The 27,391-nt window shown below is 43.9% G+C and overlaps 1 long non-coding RNA gene across 6 annotated transcripts in view; it reads left to right on the forward strand.

Moving 5' to 3' along the window:
• LOC143493304 (uncharacterized) overlaps nt 1-27,391 on the forward strand; it is a 40,620-nt gene that overhangs the window by 6,912 nt on the left and 6,317 nt on the right. For 2 of the 6 annotated variants that reach the window (XR_013125386.1, XR_013125384.1), the window contains exons 4-7: nt 2,638-2,750; nt 2,915-3,130; nt 3,292-3,410; nt 3,579-5,090. This is a non-coding gene — a long non-coding RNA (uncharacterized LOC143493304). Of the gene's footprint in view, nt 1-2,637; nt 2,751-2,914; nt 3,131-3,291; nt 3,411-3,578; nt 5,091-10,372; nt 11,711-27,391 lie in introns of those variants that run through there. The other 4 variants (XR_013125388.1, XR_013125389.1, XR_013125387.1 and 1 more) reach the window with 3 other exon arrangements.

Genomic DNA, 27,391 nt, shown 5'->3' on the forward strand with positions numbered 1-27,391 from the left:
CCTCTAATGACGTGATTTCTGGGCTCTTTGGGCTACGCTGTAATCATAACGGCCCGTTTGCTGAAAGCTCTTGTGTATACATATCTCACAGTGACGCCTGCAGCTTCTACGGTGCCTTTGATGGAAGTCCTTTTTCAGTCCGCCAGTGCGTTTTTGCCACATGCTGTACTTCAACATTTACGGTGCCACCAGGCATGCTAGCACATCAAAGTTAGGCAGTTTGTTTTGATCAGCAAAGCAGTGCAAATGGGCAAATATTATGCCGGTAGCAAAACGATACGTCTGCATTTATCTCCACGACCTTTCTGACTGTTGTTAAGAGCCAGTGAGAATAATCTCTTGGTTTTCAGATTTCTGTATGTTGCAATAACAAGTGAATATTAAATTAGCCTTTGTTAGGGAGTTATTTACTTGGTTTAGCTTAAATCGTTTAAAGTGGTTTAAAGTCTTCATTGTTGTTAAATGGTCACTTTAACATAAACTGCTGTTTTTGAAAGCCTCTTTGAACTTGTAAGTACACATGATGTTCATATTGGTAGTTGTCTGCAGGAGCCCAGTGCTCGGTACGGGGCCTCCATAGCATTCTGCCTGCTCAGAACAAGTGCCAGCTGCTTATATAGTTGTTCCCAAAATAAGCCCGTTCCTATTGGCTGCGGGGGAAAAAAAGGACCTCGCTGAATCACGTCGGGCCAATTAGAGAGTAGCACTTCCTGTTCCGCGAAAGATGTTTCCTGTTGATAATCGATTGTTAAGGGAGCCGTGGAGCTCAGCGGTGTTTTGGTGACCTCTGTGAGGACCGCGGGACCCCGGGCAGTAGCGGAGGTGCCTGAACACAGCGCGTGTCGCCGTGCTGCGTCCCCGGTGTTTTGATCTGGAAATAAACACTGGTCATTTTAGGCCTCAGCTGCACACACGTCTTTGGTTTGTTTGGGGGTTTGGTTCAAAGAGATCGATAAAGTTTGTGTGGAATAACCGCGGGCAGCCTGCACAAGCAGAAAGGGGCGTTGGAGCAAGCATCCAGGTTCAGTCCATGTAGTCTCTAGTGTTATCATTTAAATTCAGTGGTTTGTTGCTAATAAGTCACAAGTTGTGCTTCATCTCTGTCATGGGAGTCGGCTTTTAGGTCATCATTTCCAGAATTATCTGATCATCTGTTGGCCAGAATGTCTAAGGAATGTGTTATTAAGCAATAGCATATAACAGAAAAGTAGTAATCATTAGTCTCCTCTGTCAAAGATAAACAAATAGGTGACATCACTGTTGATTCAAAAACAGATTAATCACCCCATCAGTTTGAGTCAATAAATCATTAGTATAATAGTGATTATACTATCGTATATTATCACCACTTATAATATACGTGTGACATTTTTATTGTTTTGTTTTGTTTTTGACTCTATTCCAAAGTTGTAGATACAAATATATTTTAAGGCAAATTCACTTTGCCTTTTTGGGTGTGTTTTCCTTCTGACTCTTTTGGACACAAACAAGTCCAGACTCCTTCAGAAATACTAATTGTTGAGATGATGCATGTATGCATACTGCTGCTAAGTGAGCAATAGTGAGACTAGACACGCAATGTCATGTTTGACTACCCAGAAAACCGCAGTTTCATCCAACTACTATCCAATAACCTGCCTCTGCACAACATGGAATATCTCGCCAGGCCCCAGAAATGAATTGGCAAGAACACCAGAGGAACCAAACACCAGTTACTGATAGTCACTCAAAACACTGAAGTGCACTGTCTGGACTGACTACAGGAAAGGCTACGATTCAGTGCCCCACACATGGATCCTGGAATGTTGTATAACATATATAACACGACATGTTAAGAGCCTTCGTCTAGAACTCAGTGGAGCTGGGGATGACGGCGACATAGACCAACTTCAGGCCAATAGCATGCGTCGCAATCAAGTGTGGGATTTACCAAGTAGACGCCCTGTCCCCACTGCTGTTCTGATAATGCATGCAGGGTTTCATCCCAAATCCAGCACAATGAGATTGCACACTATGCAGAAGGACGGGGGTCAAGATGTGGTGAGCATCGGAGCCACTATCCAGGATGAATCAACCAAGATCCTGGACTACACCAGGAAGATGGCTCAGAGTGATGCAGTGCTTAGTGAACACCTCAAACAGCAGAAACCCCAGTGAGGATGGAGAGGAGCAGGAACCATTATGGAAGGATAAACCAGCACAGTATTTACCACTGGCTAATGTGAGTGGCTGATATGGAGAAATCCCACCACTGGCTGGAAATGACAGCACAGAGGTGCTAATCATGACAGCACAGGAAGAAGCTCTGAATACAAGAACAATAGAGGCTGGGATCTACCACACCAGGCAGGACCTCCAGGCTGTGAGGAGATGCAGGCTGTGAGGAGATGCAGGCTGTGAGGAGATGCAGGCTGTGAGGAGATGCAGGCTGTGAGGAGATGCAGGCTGTGAGGAGATGCAGGCTGTGAGGAGATGCAGGCTGTGAGGAGATGCAGGCTGTGAGGAGATCCAGGCTGTGAGGAGATCCAGGCTGTGAGGAGACGCCCCTGAGACAATTCAGCAAATCACAGCGGAATACAAAATGCTAGCAGAATGTATGTGGAATGCTGTAATGAAGTGGCTGGCATTGTATTCCAGAAACATCTGCACCAAGTAAGGGCTGGAAGCATCAAGGTCGGTGTGGCGTACACCCCCAGTGTGTGCGGGGATGCCTGGGCTAAGATCCTGTGGGACTTCCAGACTATTTATATGTATGTGTATGTGTATATATATAGTTCTTCCTGCTGCTGTAAACATGCAAATTCTTTTGGTGGGATAATAATAAAGTTTATCTTATCGCACTGAAAATCATATCAAACTTATTTTTGCATATCTCTATTTTGCTTTACTCTTTGTTCTTTTGTTGCCCGTGCAGGCCCAGGCGCACTCAGACAGGCGCTAGCAGCGTCACACGGGCCCTCTGTGGCACATGCAGACTCACGCAAGCCCACGCCAGGTACAGGGGGCAAAAGGTCAACACCCCTCTGTCCAAGGCAGGGAGAGGACGGCGGGTCCAGAGGGTGGTGTCCATTGGAGAAAACCTGGTATAATCATAGAGCACCACACGGACTACCACAGGTCGTTGGAAGAGGTCGGTGCTCTAACTGCGCGCTCACACTGACATGTCCTTCAATCGTTTGGTTCTCGGTGCATTCGGTGGAGCTGTTTGCACATCTTTGCGAGTCCCTCTGGATAAGAGTGTCTGCCAAATGGCTAAATGTGATGTAAATGTCTTCCTTTGCTCATTCACAGGCCAACTGTATATTCACAGCCTTTTTCTCGAAGTTCAAACAATAGCCGGTTACTAGCGAGGCGCTGGCACTCCTCCCATGTATTGTGCGGCCATCTCAGCATCTACGGCAGCGAGTGAGGTAATATCCTCAGCATGTTACTAATGTTTGATCTCTCGTTAGAGCTCTGAAACTGAGAACCAAAATTTGCATCCTACTTTCTGTGTTCTGTGTGTGTGCGTGCGTGTGTGTGTGTGTGTGCTGCGCTGGGGGGGTTACTTGTTATATTATCTGATCGTTCTCTTTCAGTGCTCTTGAGAATGCAATGGAAACCGCGCGGACGCGTGCTTGTAAGATCTGTTTTTCTGCCACAGCTTGGTGATCTCTGACCTGATTCACTGATGCTCCATGGTTACCACATTTGATTGATGGCAAGTTGTGCAAGAATATAGCTGTTTTAAGAAGAAAGATTACAGTAGGGCAAACATGTCATGGGTGTTGGGTGACACGGGAAGGGGCTCTGTGGATAGAAGTCATGTGTGCAGAAAACGAGCCCTTTGTGTTCCAAACAAAAGCTCCAGTGCTACACCTGTACCCCCACCCTCCCAGGAAGATGGATCACAAGCTATAGAATGGCTTAGTGTTTGCATTACATATGCACAAAACTAGCTAGAAGTAAAAAACGAATGATTGTCTGTTATGAAAATATTCATTTTGCTTTTTGCTTGCAGTCCTCGAGTTTATGAGCAAAATCACTTTATTAATCAGGGTGTGCATGAAAATCAGAAGAAATTCTATTGGAAATTTGCAATTGTGTTTTTCTTTCCAAAAAATGTTTTTCAGACTCTTGCCCATCTAAATTTGGATGTTTCTATTCTGAAAAATATGGAATCTGAGCGGAGCATTGGGGTATCCAGCATTGAGATTAATACCACTTACCTAAATGTTTGGTTATGCAGAAAGTATATCTTCCTAAGCCCATGTTCCTGATATTGGTCTGACCTGTGTGTGTACCATTAATACTTAAGTAGGCCAATATCCTCCAGGCTGTACGTTATGTACAGTATCTCCTAACCTGTATTATGCCACACATGAATTGCATTTGGTATCAGTTAATGACATCATAAGATGTTTTTATTTTTCTATTACATATTTTCATGTACGTCATGTAATTGTATCCAACCACAACATTGTAAAACAATTATGAGACTTGACTGGAGGTAAAACTATAAAATCTCAATCAAATGTGCCAAGATGCACTGTGACAACATCAGGTTCCTAGAAACCTAACCTGCTGCCTAGTAACCAGGGATTTGTTTTGGTTTTGATCTAGAAGTACAATTGATGGGGAAAATGAAAAAAAAGCTCAGGAGTGGTACTTAGGCAAGCTTGAACTCTGTAGAAATATTTCCCAATCGCTGTTGCATTCCTTCAGATCGTTTGATGGGAACCACTCAAAGGAGAGAAAGACGAGTGTGCTGGTAAGTGTTTGCTCAGTGAGTCACTCGTGCTGTGGGTACATATTTGCAAAGGCCTCATAATCACAACACAGCCCTCAGACAGGCCGAGCAGGAAACGCAGCAGGAACCGTTCTGTGCAGGGTGCTTGTTTGGGTTGCCTGTGCCATACACACACACACACACACACACACATTTACATATGCATCAGCAGTCCAGGTGTGTGTGTGTGGTTGTCTGTGTGAAAAGGGGGTGGTAATGCAATGGTACTCCTCTGTAACGTTCACTGTGGACAACTCTACAAAGAGACACTTGAATAAATAAATACATACTTGCCATGAGCATAAATATAATGCAGTATACATTCTGTAGTCATTAGCAACTGGCGAAACACCAAAACTCCAGTATTCTTGTAGCGTGCTACTAGTTAGTCTGGTGATTTTGTTTTACATGTCGGTTATGGTTGCCAAACCTGTGGTAACCTGCGGTTCCAACCTGCAATCAGACACCACTAACTTGGTGTATTGTTTATCCGGCTCTGTTGCACTGTGGGGAGTACCCACAGGTCCCTACACGCCAGGTGCCATCGTTTTCACCACCTAACATGTTTTAGCTGCTGGAGTCATGGCTTAATTCTCCAAAAGGAAATGTCTCACACTTCAAGTTTAACAGCTTTGTAACTAATACAACACCTAAGGATGATTTATTATAAATGTGCCTGTCTGAAATAAGTGCCTCAGATGTTCAGTGAGTTCAGGCCACTGCATACCCCAAAACCAGATGGAGCTTCTGTGCTTCAGAAGGTCTTGTGCTTAGGTCCTGGCATCTGCAAGGGGCGCAGGAAGTGTTTAAGCATATGATGGAGGGCACGGGCTCAGTGCCGCCCCCCCTCCACCGGGCACCGGGTTGGGCGTCCATATCAACGCCACTCAACCCACCGCGCACCACACAGCTCTTAATGAAGTCTGAGACTGCAGTCCTGCTGTCTGCTTCGCAGCCGTCATCAACTGTAAATACCGTTTCTCCCTCAAATGATAGTTTTAGGCTCACGCCAAACCAGCAGTTGCCCGGTGTGCTCTTCAGCATGTGGTGAGAGGTGTTATAGGGTCAGGGTTGAAACGGTTCTTCTCAGCATGCATTAGAGGGCCGCTGAGCAGAGATCCCTGTGTGCGTGTGTTCGCAAGATGGTTTTTCATAGGAATGAAAAAAAACCAACAGTCTGCTATGTGCTGGATTGTGTCTTGCCGTTCATGTCAGGAGTGTTTTTGTAAGAGGCAACGCTTATGCACACATAGAGTGCACATGAACGAAAGAACTCTTCGGAAACGTCTGGAGGAATGCAGGCTGCTGGGGTTAGATGGCGTTTAAGCTATTGTGGCTCCTCTGTGGCTTGACCATTCATACCATATCAGCCTTGTCAAGGTCAAGCTCATTATCTTGACAGTTTGTTTGGCGATGGCACAAAGCCGTAGCAGATCACTAGGCTATTGGTCAAATGATGGACAGGAAAGTGAGAATGAAGTGTGACTTCTCATCACAATAGAGGAGATCAAAACAGAAACTCAACATATTGTCTGTTTCGAAATTGTGATACCTGGTTTTTGTTTAACCTTCATATATGAGTTTCAACAGCCTGTTCTAAGTGCTAATAAACATAACTCTCCTATGTCCAGTAATTTATTGGAGTTCTATCTTGGAAAAGCCATGCTGTTCCTGTGAATTTTGAGTTTGACGGGAAATTAGCTGATGTTCTCCGAGACTTACAGGTGCTGTTACTATAGAACAAACACAGTGACAAGTTTGACTGTTTGTCTTTACTACTATTCGTGACATTCGGGATGGTTAGGGCTGAATTCAAACGCTGTTGTTTGCTGTGTAAACAACTTATTCTGCCTTGATGCATTCTGAGAAGACAAGGCGGTAAGGGTGGACTGCTAAGATATGAAAACACATCATGGTTGCTGCAGTCAGTGAAGTCAAGCAGACCACATGATTGTATGTGCAGGGCAGGAAGGTGTCTCAGACAACCATGATCAGATCAAGAGTCCATGTGGGTCTCCTTATATGCCAAACTTTGGACCACCAACACATAGTTAGGCACACATTCTAACATAGACGAGGGCTTTAAATGCCATTACGCTGCCTTCCTTTAATCTTCTTTGCACACATAACCACACTGTGGAGTCATAAAAGACACACACACACACACACACACACACACACACACACACACACACACACACACACACAGACACATTCGAACATGTCCATGAAACACACAGACACTAACTAATATACATCCTATTCGAGGATAATTTATCTAGAGATACAGGCTGAACAAATAAGTGCTCTGGACATCCTGCTGGTGTATTTGAACCTGTTTGTGTTTAAAAGGGAAGCTGTGTGTTACAGTCCTCTAGGTAGCAGCAGACCTGAAAATAGGATTAAATAAGCAAAAAAAGAAACAAAGGTTGTGCTTGGTTTCAGAGTGCGTTTCTAGGTTGGAGAGGTTAGGGACTTTCTGGGTTGAGGATTATTGATCTTGGAGATGCCAGAAGTGACGCTGTGTTTCTTCATCTCCAGTTCTCGACTCCTTAGCAGTTCCTTTCCACGTATAAATGCAAAAACGTGTCAGATGTTGTGTGTGCCAGAAACAAGGACCTCAGTTCCTTAAACACAGATGGGTTGAAATGGTGAAGGATGAGTTGAGTGTTGACCTCTACAGACCGATGTTTACCTAGAAGCAGATATTCATAGATGGCTGTTCCATAAAGAGGGCCTAAGATGTATATTCCAAAGGACATTTAGAAAAACGTAAGTAAACGAAATAATCACTCCATAAAGCAAATTATTTCAACAGTAACATCCAAGAGTTGTAATTACGTAGACTAAACAGGTGATCTACAAAAAGCACATTCATCTTCATTCAGGGTAGCACAGACTGAGTTGCAGGTTTAAAGCTTTAATCAGGAATAGCTGATTGGTCAGCTGTTTGTTACCGCAACAACAGAGCCTTCTGGAAAACAAAAACACTACAAGGCTGCACCCAGTAAAATGGGTAATTAGGAATGTTTAGCCTGTCTTCTGTTAGTAAACTCAGAGCTGGCTGTGTGGTGTACTAGGCGCTGTTTCAGACCAGAGCTTTCATTAGACCTCTCCTGCTCATTCTCCTGCCATTCATGCGTCCTCTTTAGGTTTGTCCCTGCTTCACAGAGTGTTATTACTGTGACTTCTAACATTAAGATGCCCCCCCCTCTTTTCAAAGCAGACAGAGCAAACAGTTCCATTGAGTTCTGATGCAGTGGTGAAGGAGTTGGAATCGCTTCTGCCTTTTTTTGTTGACTCAACATCCGTGGATTTTGAATACACATGCTCCCTTTCTTCCTTTCTTTCTCTCTCATTCTCTCTCTCTCTCTCTCTCCTTACCATACTCTCTTTCTCGTCAGGTAGAGACACGTAATTAGACGCGTAATAATTCGCTCCGTTCCACTTCCTGGCCTAATGCGCTCCGTTTAAAGAGGCGGAACTGGAGATCAGAGACTATTAGTGTTTTCCCTCTGTTGCGTCTAAATAGCGATAAAAGAAAGACGAGCATAACCACAGGGCCACCTGTGACATGGTAGCCAACAGAGTGTTTGAACAGACTCACAATGGTGCGTGATTGGACAGTGTGTGATGCGAATTGTACAAGGCCCGTTTCTGGCATTGACAGTTTGGCTCTTTTTGTCAAGCTCATGGTCCAGTTCTCAAAAATCAGCATACACACTGTTCTCGCTGCAAAAACACAAATGGTGGAGGTAGACCCTGTGAAACAGAACTGTGTCATGGTGGAATTGTCTTCGGTGTGAAGCAGCATCAGGTTAGTTTAGCACCTTTCTGCGCAAGATGTTAATGCTGACAAAATCCAACCTTACACCTGTAAACAAAATCAAGCATATATTCAGAAATGTGTTATGTTGAACCTAGAAACAGCTGACATCATTATAACATAGTTGCAGGAGAGCATTTATTTATACCTTCAGTGAGTAACTGGTAAATGGTGATGATCAGCCCCTTTTGAAGTTGATTTTGCTCGTTCGTTGATTTATACCAGCTGTTCAAGCTGTACTGTCCTGGAGTGTTTACTGGAGTTGGCAGACCTGTGGCCAGTGAGGACTTGCGTGGAGGACACCTGCTCATGTAATGGTAATTTGATTTTAAGGATAGTTTAGGACGGCCCCTAAATGACAGAAAATTCTATGGGAATGAGCAAGTATTGAAAACACCCAAAGGCATTTACCGTTTTACCAAATCTCCACCTCGCAAAACGGAGTCAGAAAGTAACTATTGAGCCTGCGTGCAAGTGCTGTGATAAAACTGCAAATAAAAGTCTGGATAAAACATAGCTTTCAGTATCATAAATCCACCCTGATCTGTCAGCTTTCATTTTGTTCCTAACGCAAGTTTAGGAAGACTGAGGTGTCGAGGCATGTTATCTGATAGACTTGAGAACGACTCGGACCACATAAAATATGTTGTTGGCTGGAAAGAAGCTGCGGTGGTGACAGAAACGTGACAGCTGAAAATCTTTACTACTTGCTACACACAATCGTGGCAGTCCGATCAAAGTGCCTCGATTGGAATGTAACCCCGAAGGTAGGAACAGCGCTAAGAACAACGTGATCCCCCTAGATGTGTCAGTTATCTTGTGAATGAAATTAAAAACCTTTCACTGGCAACAAAGAACAGGCTGTATAAAGGTACAGCATCGTGGTGTCATACAACGTTGCAGAAAAGAAGTGTCTATAGAAAACCAGAAGTAAAACCCAGAGAACTTAAATATCTGTCAGTCTTAGTCCCAGAAAAAGGGAAAAACTTATAATAGGCATTTGTAATTATGTCTATTAGTGGATGTGGTTGCATACAAATTCAGCTAGGGCTGGGGAAACATTGAGACTTATTTGGATTATTCCACGTGATATTTGCCTGACAGATTGCGGTGAATTGGATTATGTCTTTTTGAACAGTGGAAATAAAAATAACATTTAAAAATACATTTGTCTCCAGTTTATCTGTCAGGAAGATTAAGAACTGGAGGAAGGAGGGAATAAGTGATATGGGGAATTGCGTGAGAAACACCCACAACGATTTGGTCTATCAGTGGCTTCTCCGGCCGAGCGGCTCCATGAGTCCGTGGCTCTCCGTCCAGTTTTCCGTCTGTTCATGTAACAGAATATGGTTCTGATTACTGGGAATACACTGACCCCAGACCAGCACCTTGGGGCCAGTATCTACCTTGGAGAGTCTCCTGATGCCCACCTGCACTCACAAGACAATGTTTTGCTGATGGGGAAAGAAAAATTGCCCAAGCCTCTCCATTTCTCCTCCTGTAGGTTTTGGCCCTGTGTGTAGGTTTTGGCCCTGTGTGTGTGTGTGTGTGTGTGTGTGTGTGTGTGTGTGTGTGTGTGTGTGTGTGTTGGGAAGGTGGAGGGTTGAATGTTAAGTTGTAACCTGGGGAGAACAGAGACAGAGAGAGGGAAGGAAAGAGAAAGAAAGAGAGAGAGACGGTATTGTTGCATGTTGAGGTTAGGATAATAAACGTGGCCAGCGAGGAGAAAAGCAGGCTGTGCATTCCGCACTGCTGTAAACTCCAGCTCTTTCCCACAGGCTCCCACTGCCGACCTGCCGAGGGGAAAATATTTGGCTTGGAGCTTCTCCTGGCAGCCGGGGACAGTTCAAGCCAAACCACACGCATGTCGTCTGCGGTGTGGACGCCGGAGGCCGGAGGAGAGATCCACTACCGGGCTAGAACCGGGCCAGGCCCTGGACCGATCTGTGGATCTCCGGCATTCCCACATGGTGTCAGAACACAGAGCGGCGAAACACTATCCAGCCTGGGTGAAACATAAGTCAGACATTTTGTCCTCTGAAAAGCATTTGCTCTGTGGTCAGGACAGGGGTCAGTTGACCAGAAGAGAGTTGTTACAGTAAAAGGGGGTTGTGGACGAAACATGGGGGAGGCATGTTTTTTTCTAACATCATGCTGGTCTTGGTTGCTAACCTAAGCATAACAGTAATAATAGTCAGTGTGTAATAGTCAGGGGTTTCTGCTACTGTATGTGGGTGGAGCGTCCAGAACCTTCTACGTGATTCAGGCAGTGTGCTCTCCTCTGATGGTAGGGTCACATAGCACACATTTTAGTTCTCCATTCCTGGAACATAGTTTTTCGAACTAATTCATTTTCCCTCTGAGGCCTGGATTGCAGCCTGTTGTAACTCCACATCACACCCTGTGACAGCATGGATGTTCAGTAGTCATGTGAACAGGAAGTTGGGTACAGTAGGGTTCCAGGTGAACTCACCTCTATGAACCCCAATGGAAAGTCATGCACTGACCTAATAATAACACATAGATCTGTGTAGCTGCTACCCTAGATAGAAGCCTTTTAGACCTCGTAATTTGTGTTAAAAACAAAAGCATTGTTAATAGCAATGCTTTAAGTGAAGTTTATCAATAGTGGAATTCCTCAGATGACTGGGATGTCTTCAAAGAGACACACGCCCTAGCTTACATAGCAGAGGTCCCAGCTACAACCTCTCTCATGACCAGGTAAATAGGGTTAGGGTTAGGGTTAGGGTTACAGCCCCATCAGAAACTGCTCTGGCGCTATTCCATCAATAACATCTCCCCGCTGCGGTGCAGGGTGCCAGCATAAAGGAGAAACCACCACAGAGCCTCCACCATCATGTCCACCAAGAACTGCTCCCTCAAAGCAGCGTTCAGACACACTGGAGACAGTGAGGACGCCTCCATATAACACAGGCCTTCTTTTATTAAGCTAATTAGTCCATGGAGCGTAACGAGGCTCTGGGCTGGAAGAGAGCTGTCAGCTGCGTATATAATCATCACTGCGGATTAGATGGAATGCGCTCTGTGCCAGGGATACGGGATCTGGGAATGCTAATCACATTCTGATCCCCTGAAAAAAAGAGGGAGCAAAATAAAAAGTGATGGATGTCGTCTTTAACTCGAGTCACAAATAACTTCGAATACAAGAACAACCACAATTGAATTTACACAGGGTACAAATCATCAGTTGACGAAAAAAAGAAAAAACGAAAACATCTTTTGACAGTCATGTAGCTGCTCCATGCACAAAGCATTATGGGACATGTGTGGGAATCCAAAGTTCATCTGAGAAAAGCGGAAGTGAACATTTAACGAGGCTGATTTCCACCAGTCGGTCTTTCTGGGCTGCAAGGATTTAATGAGACTGTAGGATGGCGTCCCGTCCTCCGACTGCCCCGACACCGAACTCCTCCTGCCCCCCCACCCCCCCCCCCCCACCCCACAGGAGACGTGTTGCCTCCTCCGTCTCCTTGCTGTTGACTTCACGTTCTTCATTCTCCCACATGTGTATGGGAGCTGCTGCTTCACCTTCCACTCAACTCCCTAACTGTCTGTAAAAGATGGGAAGAGAACGTTCTGGAGACTTGCATCAGCCGTAGCAAAGATCAGGCTCGCATGTCGACATCGCACACTTTCAAGGTCCGCAGCAGAACAATAGCATGTTTCAATGCAGAAGAAGTCAGGTCAGCTCTGGATTTTACTGCTCATAGCGTCCATGGGGAACAAGCTGTCTACTCTGCGGACACGTTTGCACAACACAACTTTGCGGAGCTCAGTAGGCTAAATTTGTGGGAGCGGGAGAAACAGACACACAGGTGCTTCACAGCTGTCAATATGGAATTTCTCCTGGCTCCTGACAATAGCATTTATTTTGATCACTCCTGAATGGGATTGCTCCTTTTAGAATTGACCTACTGAGCCAACCACCCCCCCCCCCCCCATTCTTGTGTTACTCTATAGGAATCTCATTGTTCCTTCGCACTGTGAGATCACAGTAAGACGTTTAGCTGCTATTCATATCAGTCTGGTGTTGCAAGGGTGCAAAAAAACACATCATTGTTTTATCTTTTACACATATCCTGCTGGTGTTTGTCATCATGACATCATGAAATCATTTTTAAACGAGTTGCTCAGTGCACATAGAAGAGTTAGCTCATGTACTGAGTGGTAGTAAATGAAGCCTAAATGAACAGGCGGTGTCATTTTTAAGTGTTTTTATTCCCTTTTAGCGGGACTTTTTCTCAAAGCCCAAATGTAAATATCACTATGAAGAAACGAGGCAGCAATATATTTGAAAAGGTTCAAATGCTGCTATAGCAACATTTTTAAAAAGGTCCTACAGGGGCCTGGGCTAAGTTTAGCTTCACAGTTAAGCATGTTCCAAGCAGAAGATGTGTGGCCCAGATTATTGCAGCGACTTCCCTGCCGACTGCTGCCTGTTGCTGCCGGGTGCCAGGTTGTTCTGGCTGGCCCGGAGGTCTCGGGTTGCGCTGCAGTCTCTGGGTGGTCCCGCACATGAGGCCAGAGCGTTGCCAGGCGCACTGGATGCTCCGTGCTCGCTCACATTCTGGGTACATGAGGGAGTCATCCTGGCCAGCGCGGGCTCGTAACGTTTCATCATGCTCCTTTGGACCGGGGGATACGGCTAAAGACGTCACACCAGAGTTACACCACTGCCATTATGCCGTGCACGGTTTTTTTTCCATCCCATAACACCATGATCGCATTCCCCTTGTGCCTACCTTACCGGCTGTGTTCCTCATCACACTCTGCCCCGAAGAGCACTCATTTGTTAGTGCTCTACCTGTAAGTGTGCATCAGAGACGCATCACCGTGGACGTGGCTTCCTCGCCGTCTCTTGGCGTGACGCTCGCTTCCTGGCTCTCGTCCTGCCTCACCACGGGAACGGGCTCTCCGCAAAATCTGTGGCAGGCGCTCAGCGTTTCCTCTCCTGGTTTCAGCGCCCGGGGCCTGAGGAAGGAGCCTGGATTATTACCACAGGAAACATGCGGTCAGCCGACACAGCGCCACCGGAGTGTTCCAGGACCGGACAGGGACGGCACATGCTCTGGATGACGTCGGAGCAGATGGTACCCGCTGTTCTAGGCACTGCCCAGCCCAAACAAACTGCTCAGTGTGTGTGTGTGTGTGTGTGTGTGTGTATAGGTGAGCAGGAACTGCCAGGCTTAATGAAAGTTTTACAGCTCGTCATCCTCACTGTGGGCCAGGTGCCCCATTCATTAGTTAGCATATGAAGAAAGTGCAGAGAGTTTTTTCCTGTCGTGCCCAGTTCAACTCACACCTCCTCTTCCCGAGAGCCCGCACGGGAGCCGCAAAACCCAGCACGCTCACGTGACTGCGACACGCTGTTAATCGCCAGCTGGGAAACGTGCGCGGCACGTTGCCTCTCCTGCGTGCACGGCGTGTCTGGAGCACCGCCAGGGAGGGGAGAGAGGGGCTTGTTTCGTGGTTGCCAGGCAAAGCGGGGCCCAAACAGAGACGTGAGATTTGATACACACTTAATTTCCTCAAGCTCACGATGGTCTCCACATCAGGGCCGCCCTGGTGAGCCGAGTCCCCCCGAGAGCCCAGGCGTGTCTGTGAGTCTTCCAGGGTATTTTCCAGTCGTTCATATTGAGTTGGCTTCGCCACAGAGGGATGGACAGCAAATGAATTTAGAGCATGTCCCGAGCCAGAATGTTAGGATTTCTGTCTCCCAAACCACACAGAAAACACTCCAACAGATAAACAAAGAAAACGAAGTAAAGATTCCCGCCTGACGGACGTCAGCGATGGCGTAACTTTGTGTGTGCGTTTCTGCGTGTTTGTGTGCGTGCGTGCATTTATGAGCGCGTATGCGTGTGTGTGCCTGTTTATGCGCCTGTATGTGTGGGTGTGCACCCAAAGTGTCAGCACGTGAGGAGGTTGGTCTGGCAGTCTGCCTGAGCCTCACACATAGCTCTGGGGTGGGGGCCAGGGGCCAGCTAGACAGCCTGCCCGTGGGTGAATTTGGGGGTGAATTTGTCTGCCTGAACTCTGGCAGATGTAAACGTGGATGGTGGATGGCGACCACACAAAAAGGGCCTGACGTCCACCTGCTGGCGCCATGGCTTTGGGTATGGGGGGGTTATGGGGGGTGCAAGGACAGTCCTCCATAATCCAGAACCACTGACACAAATTACTGACACAAACCACTGACACTGATGCATTTCAGTGGAGGCCCCACAAGACAACAAAGCTCAAATCAGTGCCACATGTAGTGAGAACGGCAGGCCTCCTGATCCCAGTTCTCCCTCTCCCTCTCTCCCTCTCTCTCTCCCTCTCTCCCTCTCTCTCTCCCTCTCTCTCTCTCTCCCTCTCTCCCTCTCTCTCCCTCTCTCCCTCTCTCTCCCTCTCTCCCTCTCTCTCTCCCTCTCTCCCTCTCTCTCTCTCTCCCTCTCTCCCTCTCTCTCTCTCTCTCCCTCTCTCTCCCTCTCTCCCTCTCTCCCTCTCTCCCTCTCTCTCTCTCTCTCTCTCTCTCCCTCTCTTGCTCTCCCTCTCTCTCTCTCTCTCTCTCTCTCTCCCTCCCTCTCTCTCTCTCTCTCTTTCTGTCTTACTGAGTGATATACTTGAGTGGGGGTAATTACCTTGAATTACAAGAATCTTTGCCAGACCTGCTTAGAAAATTTGTTCCCTGTAATTTCTATTTGACCCATAGGAACAGATGAATAAAATAAAGATTGTGCAAGCAATCATCGAATAAAATTAAGATAATGAAAAACATCATTCTGACCCTTATTTGTTGAAGTTTTCAATCTATGATCACTATCTCAGGATCTTGGTTTGTCATTTTTTTAGAACCTGATGCCAAATCGCCATATCAGTCATCCTGAGCCCTGATTGATAATCCAAGACTAATCCAATGAGAATGACCTCCGAAGACCCTCATGCTGCATACTGATTTATGTGCTCTAAACAGCACCATGACAACCAGGATGCTGGCTGGCAGACTTTGTCTTTTCAGATGTATCTCCCCACACTATCTTACTGATGGGCTTGTTTAGCCCAAATCCCCTGATGCACGTATAAAAATATATATCAACATAGCTCATACTTTATGCAGTTAATGTTTAACCAACCTCCCCCCCCATGTGTCCAACCCCCCCAATGTCCAACCAGGCTCTTGTCTAAGAATACAGTAGTGCTTTCTGACGTTGGGATCACTCTTTTCTCAGGCTGAAATGTATTGTTCCCATATATGACTCCTCTGGGAGCAGTGGAGCATTGTGGGTATATTTCCATAAACAATTACAGCTCGGCCAGCGATACTTTGACCTTGTTTCATGGTTGACGTGAAAGATTAATAAAACCCAGGGACACGTCTGGTGGACCACTCAGAATTGTTTTCATGTGGTTAGTTCAGGAACGTGGTTTTTAATTGCTACAATCATGACATTATTATTAGTGTTGTGTTATACAGTAATAAAAGTCTGTGTTGTATAAATAGTTGGAAACTGACTTTATAAATTCTTCTAAAACTCAGCTATGCTGCATAAAGTTTCCCTTCCACATACCAAGGTCTTCTTTCACTGTCATTATTCTGAAGCTTATGGTCTCAAACCAAGACGTTCCACTTTGAGGGCAGATTTCAGACTTCGATAGCCTCTTTGCCTCTTGAATGCTGAGTCATCTGTACTCCGCAATAGTTTGACGTTTGCTGTAATAAGTTGCTTTCCATAATGTCTTCATGGAGTTTGTTGTCTGTTTTGCTTAAGCAAGGATAACGCTAAATGGTCTTGAGGCAGCCATGGGACAATTACAAGCTTAAGCAGCTAATGGCGGCCTGAAGGCTAGATTCGGCCTGCTCTTCACACTGCAAGTGCAAATTCATGACAATCATAATTGCTGTGTTCCCAACTGTAGCTCGATGTGCCGTGTTTTATGGTACATTGTGTTCACAAACTGGACACATTCTAAATTCCTGCATAACATTATATAACCACAGGAATCTGTAGAAGAAGCTGCAGAGGGAACTACCATATTCAGAAACTATATATGCAACATTAGTAGTTTTCCTATTGAAGAAAATCAATATTAATAATTCATGGTAATAGAGACATCAAAGCTAATTTTAATTAGATTTCATACCTGTTCATACTTGTTTAGTTTGAGGCAGTATGCATACCGAGTGGGTGTTAGCTGTAAATGTTTTTGGAGACTGTTACCTGTTCTTTTCAGACAGGGAAGTTACTGGCAAATAGGAACCATTGTTAAGAGATGAACCTGCAGTTCTTACCTTCCCTTAAAGCAGAGCCAAACATATCCCTTGATATGAACCCTTGAATGAATATGCCCTTTGACCCAGACATATTAAACTGAAACAGACACCGAGCATGAATGAGATTCCCTCCCGCCCCACCCCCGTTCCCTCCCTAGTACCCCCGTTACCTCATCCACAAGAGCCAGGAGGAAAATGGACACTGCACCCCTGGTCTTTACCATGCTTGGCCAGGCTGTAGGCCTCTCAGGCTGCCTTGGTTTGTTCTAAAGTGATGCGGTTCCCCCATCTGACACCGAGTAAGAGAAGTCAAGTGATCTTACAGCCTCCCTCCCTGCACCCGCCATGATTCTGGCCCACATAATGACAGAAGAGGAACGTGAGTTCCCCTGCGTGCTCTGTGTTTCTTCCACATGACCCCTTATCAAAGTCAGCGTTAACTGGTGTTAAAACAGTCTGACAAAATGATTGCGTCTCACAATAGGTTCTTTTATAGATTTCTTTTTCTAAAACATGCAATGGCTAAAACAACAAATCTAATATGTAAGTTTTACACAGTACAGTATATATAAACACATTACACCATGGCCTTACAGAGCTTTTGTCAACACAATGTGGTTTGCATTTTCCACTTTCTGTTTCAAACTTTGCGATTTCTACAGGTAACCCAGTACCTACATAACTTCCAACACCATCAAATACTGCACACACACACACACACACCCACACACTCTCTCTCTCTCGTGATATAGTGAAACAGCAAGAGGTGGAGGGCCACCACACTCCTCAAGCCCCCCCCCCCCCCCCCCCCCCCCCCTTCAGCCCGCCCATCGTGAACCTGCCTCACATGTGCGTTTGGCCTTGAACAAACACACTCTTTGTTGGAGCGGCCACATTTATCAGGCCGAATCAAAGGCCAAGAGTGCATGACAATGCATGAGTAAGGAATGGCCGTCACACTTTCCCATTCTCCACTCTGTTTACCCATTTAGATACTGCAGCAGGACTCTGCTAATGACGTGACTTCAAACCGACGCTCTGATCTGCTGCCGTTGTAAGTGATGGAGTGATGACTCACATTTACATAGTCTGTAGTTATAGTTGGAATTAATATATTTGGCGCAGTCAAGCAACACAAATTACACAAGGTCACCCTGCACAACTCATGATCGGGGCGAAAGCTGAATTCAATTAAGTGTTAAGCAGGGAAAACAATGAATCATCCAATGGCTTCACGGGTCTTTTTCCAGCCCTTTGGTGATATTACAGCCCAGCCACAAGTGCATCTCTGAGAAGGAAACGTAGGTATATGTACAGAAAGTCTCATGTCCATAAAGCAATGCTGCAGCCAGTGGATACTCCCAGGGGGCCAGCAAACGTTTGGGTCTGAATCTGATCCCGAAATGCCTGATATGATTACAGACTTCACTTCAGAAGAAAGTTGCCCTCAGATTTATCACTACATCTACCACAAAAGTATCCCTCATTCGTTGATCAGAGTTCATTCTTGTCCTCCCAAGGTATTATGCAGTTTCTGTAACCCTTCAGGAAAAAGGCTTTTCTTTTATTCGGTTTGATTTATTTATTCCCTTTTTGACTCGAGGTTTTGCAATTCTTAAAGGTCAGGGTCTCTGTGGTACATCATGTATAACTGCTCTCAGCGGGGTGAACTTTCCACAAGAAAGAAGTCCATTTGGCTGGCGTTTGTTAAAGATAGCTGGCGAAAACACAGTGCCAAGCTGAGTTATATCAGCATTTAACCTTTGCAAATGTACAGCTCATCCAACATCATAAAAACATCAATCTTTGTGTTGTATAGAGAAGTTTGGAAAACCTGCACATGAGAACTCAAAGCAACACTGTGAAAATTTCACCTCACCTCACAACATATATACATAAATGCTACCCATGAAATATTAATTACGACTCAGTTTTCAGAGTTACTGAAACATTATAAGAGAAAAACCTCTTTGTGAATAGCAGTGAAGAGCACCAGGGGAGGCCAAGCTCTTTGATTTCATTCATCTTAATGGCTCTTGAGAAACTCGTTACTGGTGACATCAGCTGTCCGTTATTACTTGAGCCCAGGAAAGCGGGGTCTGAACGCACCGACAGCACAGGGTGTCTGTGATTTTCGCTTCAAATTGCAGAGTCATTCAACATTTCAATGGTTAGTTACTAACCTAAAATGACATGCTTCCCATGGATAGTGTAATTACGTGATTGGAGGCTTGCGTGTGTCTAGCACATGGCCTTCTGACTGTGTGTGTGTGTGTGTGTGTGTGTGTGTGTGTGTGTGTCTGTGTGTGTGTGTGGAGGGAAGAGTTAAAAGCATGGGTTAGTGGGGGTTGTGGTCAATCAACGGTGACATGTGGCGTTTACATGTAGAAAAGCACTATGGGAGGCATGCTGAAATTGCCAGAGCAGACCAAACAGAGAAAAAGCCTGCCTTCCAGTCTGTGCAACAGCCTCTCAGCCACCCACCTGCCCACGAGTCTTGCTCAAGTGCGACCTTAAGCTGCATGGTATGAGTGCTCGAGTGAGGAATGCAGGTATGGTATCTTCGTCTAGACAGGAGCGTCCAGATTATCCTGTGTCTGCTCCTAGCGTCTGGGGGGTAGCACTGTGAGCCTGTCCTGCATAGGACGGGCCCAGATCACCAGCGTCCCACCGAGACACCACTCAGCTATAAGCCACTGGCCGTGGGCCTCCTACTGAAAGCTTTAGTTCAGTCATACATAAAAAATGTAAACAGATAAATTCTTGGAATCTCGCAGGTTTACTCATATGTCAGGGATAAGATATTGGCCATATTAATCTTATATATTAATGGGTTTTCAACATATGAATGTGTTATACTTTTAATTGAACATTATCACAGAATTAATCTTGGGAGTATGCAGGTGAGTTTTCATTTCTGTGGATTTATTGTTTCAGTCAGAAATCCTTTTCACATCATAATGACTCATGTCACCATTCACTCTCTGTGCACTCACCACCAATCATGCGTAGCTCGAGTAAAATATTTTCCATTCTGACAGTATTAGAGGGCTTGTTCAGTGTGTTCACAAGCAACATGCACTGCGGGATTCCACTTCTAGGGTTGACGTGTAAGGCTAAAACATTCTGTAGTAATGACAAGATGAAAGCGACAAGACCAAAAAACTAAAAGAAACCCCAAACAGGTATGAAAATATGTCATCCATTTATAACAACAGCGCATGCACCTCTAGCAGTATAACAAAAGGTCCCTGCAGTGTCTCGTGGGAATCAGCTGCCCAGGAATGCCTTGATGAATACATAGTCCTCTCACTACATTCTTTTGTGAACTCACTGAGTTGCTATAGCGAGCAGTGTATTTTCCATAAACTGTGATAACAGTCTGGATATTTTGTCCAAATTGTGAAACAAGGCTGCAGTTTTTAATATGCGTGAATATTTTCCTAATAGATTTATTAGGTCTCGTTGGTGGGCTAATATTGTTCTTGACCCATTCAAAGTTGACAGAAGAGGCACGTTAGCTGTTTTAGTGATGTAAGGTGCATAATTCCCCTTGGTACAAACGTAGACCCCGGTCAGATTATATTGCAGTCTTAGCGTAGGGATCGCTTTGAAGTTCCTATGATTATTTGAAGTCAAATTAAAGTTGCGAGGAATGTTCCTCACCATGCCTTGTTGTTTTTTGATGATCGTGCAGAGAGCTCATGTGTAGATCAAACTAGAACAAATTCACAGGTCCAGATTATGGCAGGATTTAAAAAAATAACAAACATGTTTTGGGGCCCTTGGTTCCAAATGTTCCATTCCTAGTAGCAGGACAAACCCACAGTTTTCACAGGGTGAAAGATGATATGGTATATTGCTTTGGTAAGGAATTTTCGTACAGGTTGTAGAACAAAATGTCAATTTAGTTCTATTTCATTTAAAAGATGTATGCTTCAGAATTTTTGTAGATTTATGTCACCATACGGGGGCCCCCTGCCGGCTGCCTCCATCTACAGCACCAATAGTTTGTTGTCCTGTTGTTGTTGTTGTGTTTGTCCCTCAGGTGGGCGGGGCCTACAATAATCCCCGGCACCTGAGGGCCGTTTGTCTGTCTATATGTGTCTTGTCTTTGTACCAGTTGACCGCTGGTTATTGTTTCCTTAATGTGGATCATGTCACGGGTTTTGAGTTGTGCACCTTATTCATTAATTCCTCCTTTTTCCCCTGAAACTGGCGTGATCGCTTCCTTTTTATTTTGTACTCCTCGCCCATCACAATATACTGTTCTGTCTTTTAAGATATTAAAATGTAATTTTTAATCATACCATTCTGCCACTATTCAAAGGGGGACGCACATTCCTCAAATAAGCAAGATTTTATCACTCTGATGTCTGAAGATGATTGTAGTCATAGCAACAGATCAGAATAGCAATCACTGCATCACAGATTCCAAATTGCACACACCCACAAAAGCAAGAATGATTTAGGCACATGATACAAAGTACATAATAGTCATTTTTGAAGGAATTCAAACTGGTATGTGTCTGCGCACGTGTGTGTGTGTGTGTGTGTGTGTGTGTGTGTGTGTGTGTGTGTGTGTGTGTGTGTGTGTGTGTGTGTGTGTGTGTGTGTGTGTGTGTGTGTATGCATGTGTGTAGACTTGTGTATAACTACAAACCTTTTGCTGAGTATATTTGTGGGACTGACATTACAGAGATCTAACATTTAAATATTCTTCAACGGTTTGATAATCAGTAGGATTATCTGTGTGCAACAATTGTGGATGTTTCTAAGTAAAACATGGTCAAATATAAAACTGCCATCTGGAGAGGTCAGGGCAGCTTTGTTCTGTACACCTAAATGTGCAGCTGCACGCCTGGAGGGAAAAAGAGTCTCAGACATTCCACTTGTCTTTTCTATAATGTTATAAATCCTGTAATATGTACAGAAATTGGTCTTCAGTCTCAGAAATGTGTCCTCTAAGTAAAACATTGTACTTCTGACCTCTTGTCGCATATTAAGCCATTATTGGTTTCATATGCTCAGGTGTTCCTTGACTTGAGTACCCACAGGAAATGTGTTAGAATGTTTAGTATAAATGAAATGCCATTTGTGGACAATTAAATCATTGAGCAGTCAGGAAGGAAAAGGTTTCAGTCAGTGTGCCATCATACATGTACTGTCAGAGAGATAAATATGTGAAAATGAGGAGCTTAGCATTAAATAATGCACCCTTCTTCCCTAATAAAGTTCTAATAACTATCATTAGTGTTTACTGTACCAGACTATGGACTGAAGTAGCGTGAACATATTACCATAACAGACACAGAATGACATACAGCCTTCAGTACTTTATTATAACAGAACCTGATCTGTGTACACAGTCTTTATCGTCTTACTGTATGCTATTTAGACATTTGGGTAATTTCATCCAGGTATATAAACAGGGCTGGGTACAGTAATGTAACCGAGTAACATAATCGGGATACAAAAACAGGTATTCTGTTACAGTTACCCTACATGAAAGGCAGTACATTACTAGTAAAGTTTTTGTAAATATGGCGATTACTAGCAAGATTACACTATAACGTAGTAATGATCACTTAGCCTACTGCTTTGCCCTTTTCTTTTCTTTATTGCTTTATTTTTATTTTCATTTTATCTTTTCATCGAGTCAATTGCATGACAGCAATGTCCTTGTCGAATCTAACCTACGTTTGGGTTTTTAAATATGTGACATGCGTTGGGTTCTTACTCAGGGAATGTATTTAACTGCATTGCGTTGGAATGAGTGTCTAGAAACGACATTTACATGTACGGTCGCAATTTGGGCGCTAATAACCACTGACCGTGGACAGATTTGTTTCTTGTGGACACAGGATTTCTTTAGGTTCTTTAACACATTTTTCATTTTTAACATGGTATTTCGTGGACAAGATACTTGTTTCATATTACTTTGTGCATGTTAAGTAATGTTAAGTAAAAGTTACTGGAATTCAAACAATCAGTTTGAAAAACACCTCATGTTGAATAGGTGCCACATAAATGTGTAATAAATGCGTAATTCAGGCAAGGTGATATATTCAGGTTAAATTAAATGTTTTCATTCTACAATGTATATTCTGACCGTAAAGTCAGTAGCTACATAATTAAGGTCCATAACTATACTGTTGTGTAAGATGACTTGTCTATGACTGGTGTTGGGAGATTACTGATAATATAGATCACGATCGTCCTCCACACACTTCCCAGCTGTCCTGGGTTTGAAATGGAAAATGCACAAAAATGATGACAGTAATAGTGTCTTTTTTTCCTACAAGACAATCTTGTAGACATCATCTTCAGCTTGAGTACATTTACACTGCAGCATGTGTGTAAGTTTGATTTTGACTGAATAGACAGAGAGTCTGGCTAGACTGCTGTAAAGTTTAATCATTGTGAATACCTGGAGTCCCAACTCTTCTTATTACCCCAGTGTCGTGTTTGCATTCAGCCTCTGAAAGACATGTACCTTTCTTAATCTTTGTCTGTGGCTATTGATTGAACACCTAGTTACTTTATTTGAAGACTGACTCATCCACGCCTGAAAAAATGTTTAAAACCAGCGTTATGTCAACATGCAGCACAATGTTTGACTTGGACACAAGATAACACTGTTCAGAAAGATTTATCCGTAAGTAATGGACACTGATGTTTTAATCGTTTGTTTGATTTTGTGTCAAATGTTCTTTTGGTATAAAGTGAATTCAGAGATCCTCAGTTTGGTGACGTTCTTTTTGTGCCAAATGATTTATAAAGGTGGAGTCCAATATTACATCTGTGTTTAATCTTGAATATGAAATAGGCCAATATCACACTCTTGGCCTATTTAATCCTAAATACCATGCATTAACATGAATGAAATATTATCACGTTCATGCCTGTGGTGGGTAACTATTTATTGACTTAGTCATCTCCGGTGTCCTTGGTTTCAGAATACTATCTTTAAAGATCTTTATGTGGGATATGTAGTTTATTTTTAACTTGTCTTTTTACCTCAGAGGGACTTTTATCTCCACCTCAGCCGTTCCTTTCGTCTGAAGAGTGTACTCTCTTATTTCAGGAAAACAATCTGTAAATTGCATGCTGGTTTGGACTCAATCATAACAACTCAAAGTAAATAGGTCACAACGAGTGCTTCGTTCCCCCCCCCCCCCCCCCCCCCCTTCCTACCTCCCCCAGGTCAGATGAAAAGCACATGTGTCTCCAGGGTTTATTTTTACTCCCCTTTAAAGATGTTAGAGTTTGAAACCACTTCATGACTCTAAAGGGCTTGGGGGTTTCGGAGTTGTGGCAGGGAATGTTTTTCCGCAGTTCATGGAGGGACGTTGTCTAGGAAGAGCAGATAGAGACCTGGGGACAGAGTGAAGGTGCTTCATGTTAGCATTAGCATGTAGCACCACGCGTGCTAAAGAGCATACCTGATCACCCAGTCTCCTGATGATGACCACAGCTAACAGATAGCTGTTGTGCTTCCTTGCATGAATAAAGGTAACTTTAAAAGATTCAGCTGCCTATTGTGAAACAAATGCACAAACAGAAAGTGCTAAAGTAAAATTTTGTTAATTCATCTTCAACTCATCTTCAACTAGGCATTAATCTTTGTAAAGACAATAAGGGTGGTTAGCCATACACTGTTGGACAAACAGTGGGCAAACTGTTGGACATAGGTGGGTGTACAATATGTACATTATGTAGTTCTGAGCTAATGTAAACACTGAGCCCAAATAATGTCATCTATTGAACTCTTGTCTCAAAGCAAAAGTAACTTCTTCAAATAACAGTGAAGTCCGACTGATCCTAACCTCTTAATGTAATCTGATTAGATCTGGTTTCTTTTAATCCTACTTGTTAACTATTATCAAAATGGGATCAGTGTTGATACGCAGAAAGATCCGGTGCTGTGTTGTGTATTTTAGTTGCAGAAGTTCTTGCGTCTGTGTATGTGTGTGTATGTATGTGTGTGTGTATGTTTGTGTGTGTGTGTGTGTGTGTGTGTGTGCACATGTGGCCCTGATGTTTGCACACAGGACGAGTCATCCAGAGTACACAGGAATGGCGGCACCTCTCTGACACTCTTCTGTCACTAATGTGACACTATTCTCTCACTAATGTGACACTCTTCTCTCACTAATGTGACACTCTTCTGTCAATAATGTGACACTCTTCTCTCACTAATGTGACACTCTTCTGTCAATAATGTGACACTCTTCTCTCACTAATGTGACACTCTTCTTTGCTTACAATCTTCTACTAGTGAAAGCAAGAGCAGTATTTCTCATACCACTCCACTTTTGCATGGAGCTTTAACCATAACAAAAACAAAAGCATGTCGAGGAAACATTCCATGATGTCGTTGTTGAAGATCCTGGTCTGATAGTTCCGTTTTTACCCATCAAGACGTGAAAGAAAACTTGTGCTTAATCTCAAAATGTCACGGTTTGCCATGCAAAATCTGAAAGGGATTATCCTGATGCTAGACGCGTGGCTCAGCACGGCCCGTTGACTGAGTGAAACCGTTAAACTAGCCCAGCTAGTAATCAGAGACAAAGCGAGTCTACGAAAATCTCACCAAGTCTCGTTAGCATGCAATCGCTTGAATTTCAACTGAGTTGAACTGAACCGGGCAGAACATGTAGGAGCCTTAAAGTCAAAGCTAGTGATGAGTGAAGAGGATCAGAGAGCCGACGCAGTACCGTGGCCCTCTCCATGACCCCAGCGAAGTGCACACGGTGCATGTATGGGCTTCCCCCCACAGCCCCAGGGGCTCAGCAGTCTGGGATCATGGAGAGATACTGTGCTGTAATCACACTGAGCTCCAGGCTGTGCTGTCATGTCAGAGCACAATTTAGGTGTCCGTTTGATTGTTTCTGCATTTTTGAAAATCTAGATTAAAATTCTTCATCTTATTTGATCATATTTATTGTTACTTAGTGTTGTTTAAAAAAAACCTAGGAAATGTCCCATAAAGGCTGCTGGCTCCATTAAGCTAGGGCTTCCCTACAGACTCCATTAAGATATGGTGTCCCTACAGACTCCATTAAGATAGGGTTTCCTGCTGCCTCACAATATTGCGTGCTGATGATGTGGGCGATAGTATCAAACCCTGCAATCAGTAGTACTGCGTTGGTGACTCAGCTGTCCTGAAAGAAAGAACAGAGAGAGAGAAAGAGGTAGCAAGATAGAATGTCCTTAGCTGCTCCCAGGAAGGAATGACTGCTGATGTCACAAAGCCAGGTGTGCTCACACGCAAGGATTTCCCTCAAAGAACACCCGTTGCTAGGCAGCACTGCAGCAGACAAATACAAACAATGGAATTCCATGACTGCCACCTTCCAAATGTTTAATAGTAACTGCAGTCCCGTATAATAATACACCACTGCTAATTAGACCACACCAAAGTTACATACTGTACTAAGACATCAGTCCATTAGGGTTTGTGGCCCGCTGAATTAACTCATCAAGCAATCTACTTTCACTTACAGTTTTTCTGAAATCTCACAGCAAGCTCATGCACAATAGCCTTATGCTATCAGCCTGCCAAATATAGAAACAAACTAAACAATCACTGGCATATAACTGAAGTTTGTAAACCTATATAATATATCTGGTATAGCCCACTGTCCATATCTAAGCAGGAACATAGCAAAGTTATGCATGACGATAACTTTGGGCATTTTAATCTTGGATGTAGAATCATTTTTTTTTTTATCCCTGTGATTAATCAGTCTGTAATAGAAAACGTCCTCACAAGTGTGTGACAAGGGAGAACTCATTACAGGATAATGACCTTGGCTACGTTTCAGTCAGAGTACAGTAGAATATAGATTATAGAATGATTTATGGAGTAAATGTGATTCCTGGTACCTCTGAGCTCTGTCAATGAATAACATAATCATACGTGCTTCATAATCAAATAATTAATAAGTGTGATGTCAGGAATTAACCCAAAACAACTTTCAAACAAAAAGTCTATTTTTTAAAAATAGACTACCAGTTGGTTAAGATGAACAAAAAATGAACGTGTCCTAAACTCAGTGTTCATGTTTTGAAAGGAGACCGTGAGGAAGGTTACAGCGCCCTCTACCTTTTTCTTCTTATTGTTTTTTTTTTTTACAAAGACAATAAGATGTTTTACTTGTTGTGGATTTCCTGCCTAATTAACTGTGTTTTATCATAGGGTACACATGTTCATCTAGCTCCTAGCTCTAAGTCATCAGCATTTCCAAAACATTCCCAAATACACTGTTTCCTCTGTAGAACAACACAGTTATCATTCATTGTGTGTGTGTGTGTGTGTGTGTGTGTGTGTGTGTGTGTGTGTGTGTGTGTGTGTGTGTGTGTGTGTGTGTGTGTGTGTCACCATGTAGACTATGAGCACCTCACATACCAGAACCAGCCACAGAGATTAGATAATAACATAATACTCAACGGAAATGTCTGCAAGACAGAGTTTTGCTTAAACAGCCGTAATGCCAGTATCAGACAGACAAAC

The sequence above is a fragment of the Brachyhypopomus gauderio genome, unplaced genomic scaffold, assembly GCF_052324685.1.
Source record: "Brachyhypopomus gauderio isolate BG-103 unplaced genomic scaffold, BGAUD_0.2 sc84, whole genome shotgun sequence".
Taxonomy (NCBI): Eukaryota; Metazoa; Chordata; class Actinopteri; order Gymnotiformes; family Hypopomidae; genus Brachyhypopomus; species Brachyhypopomus gauderio.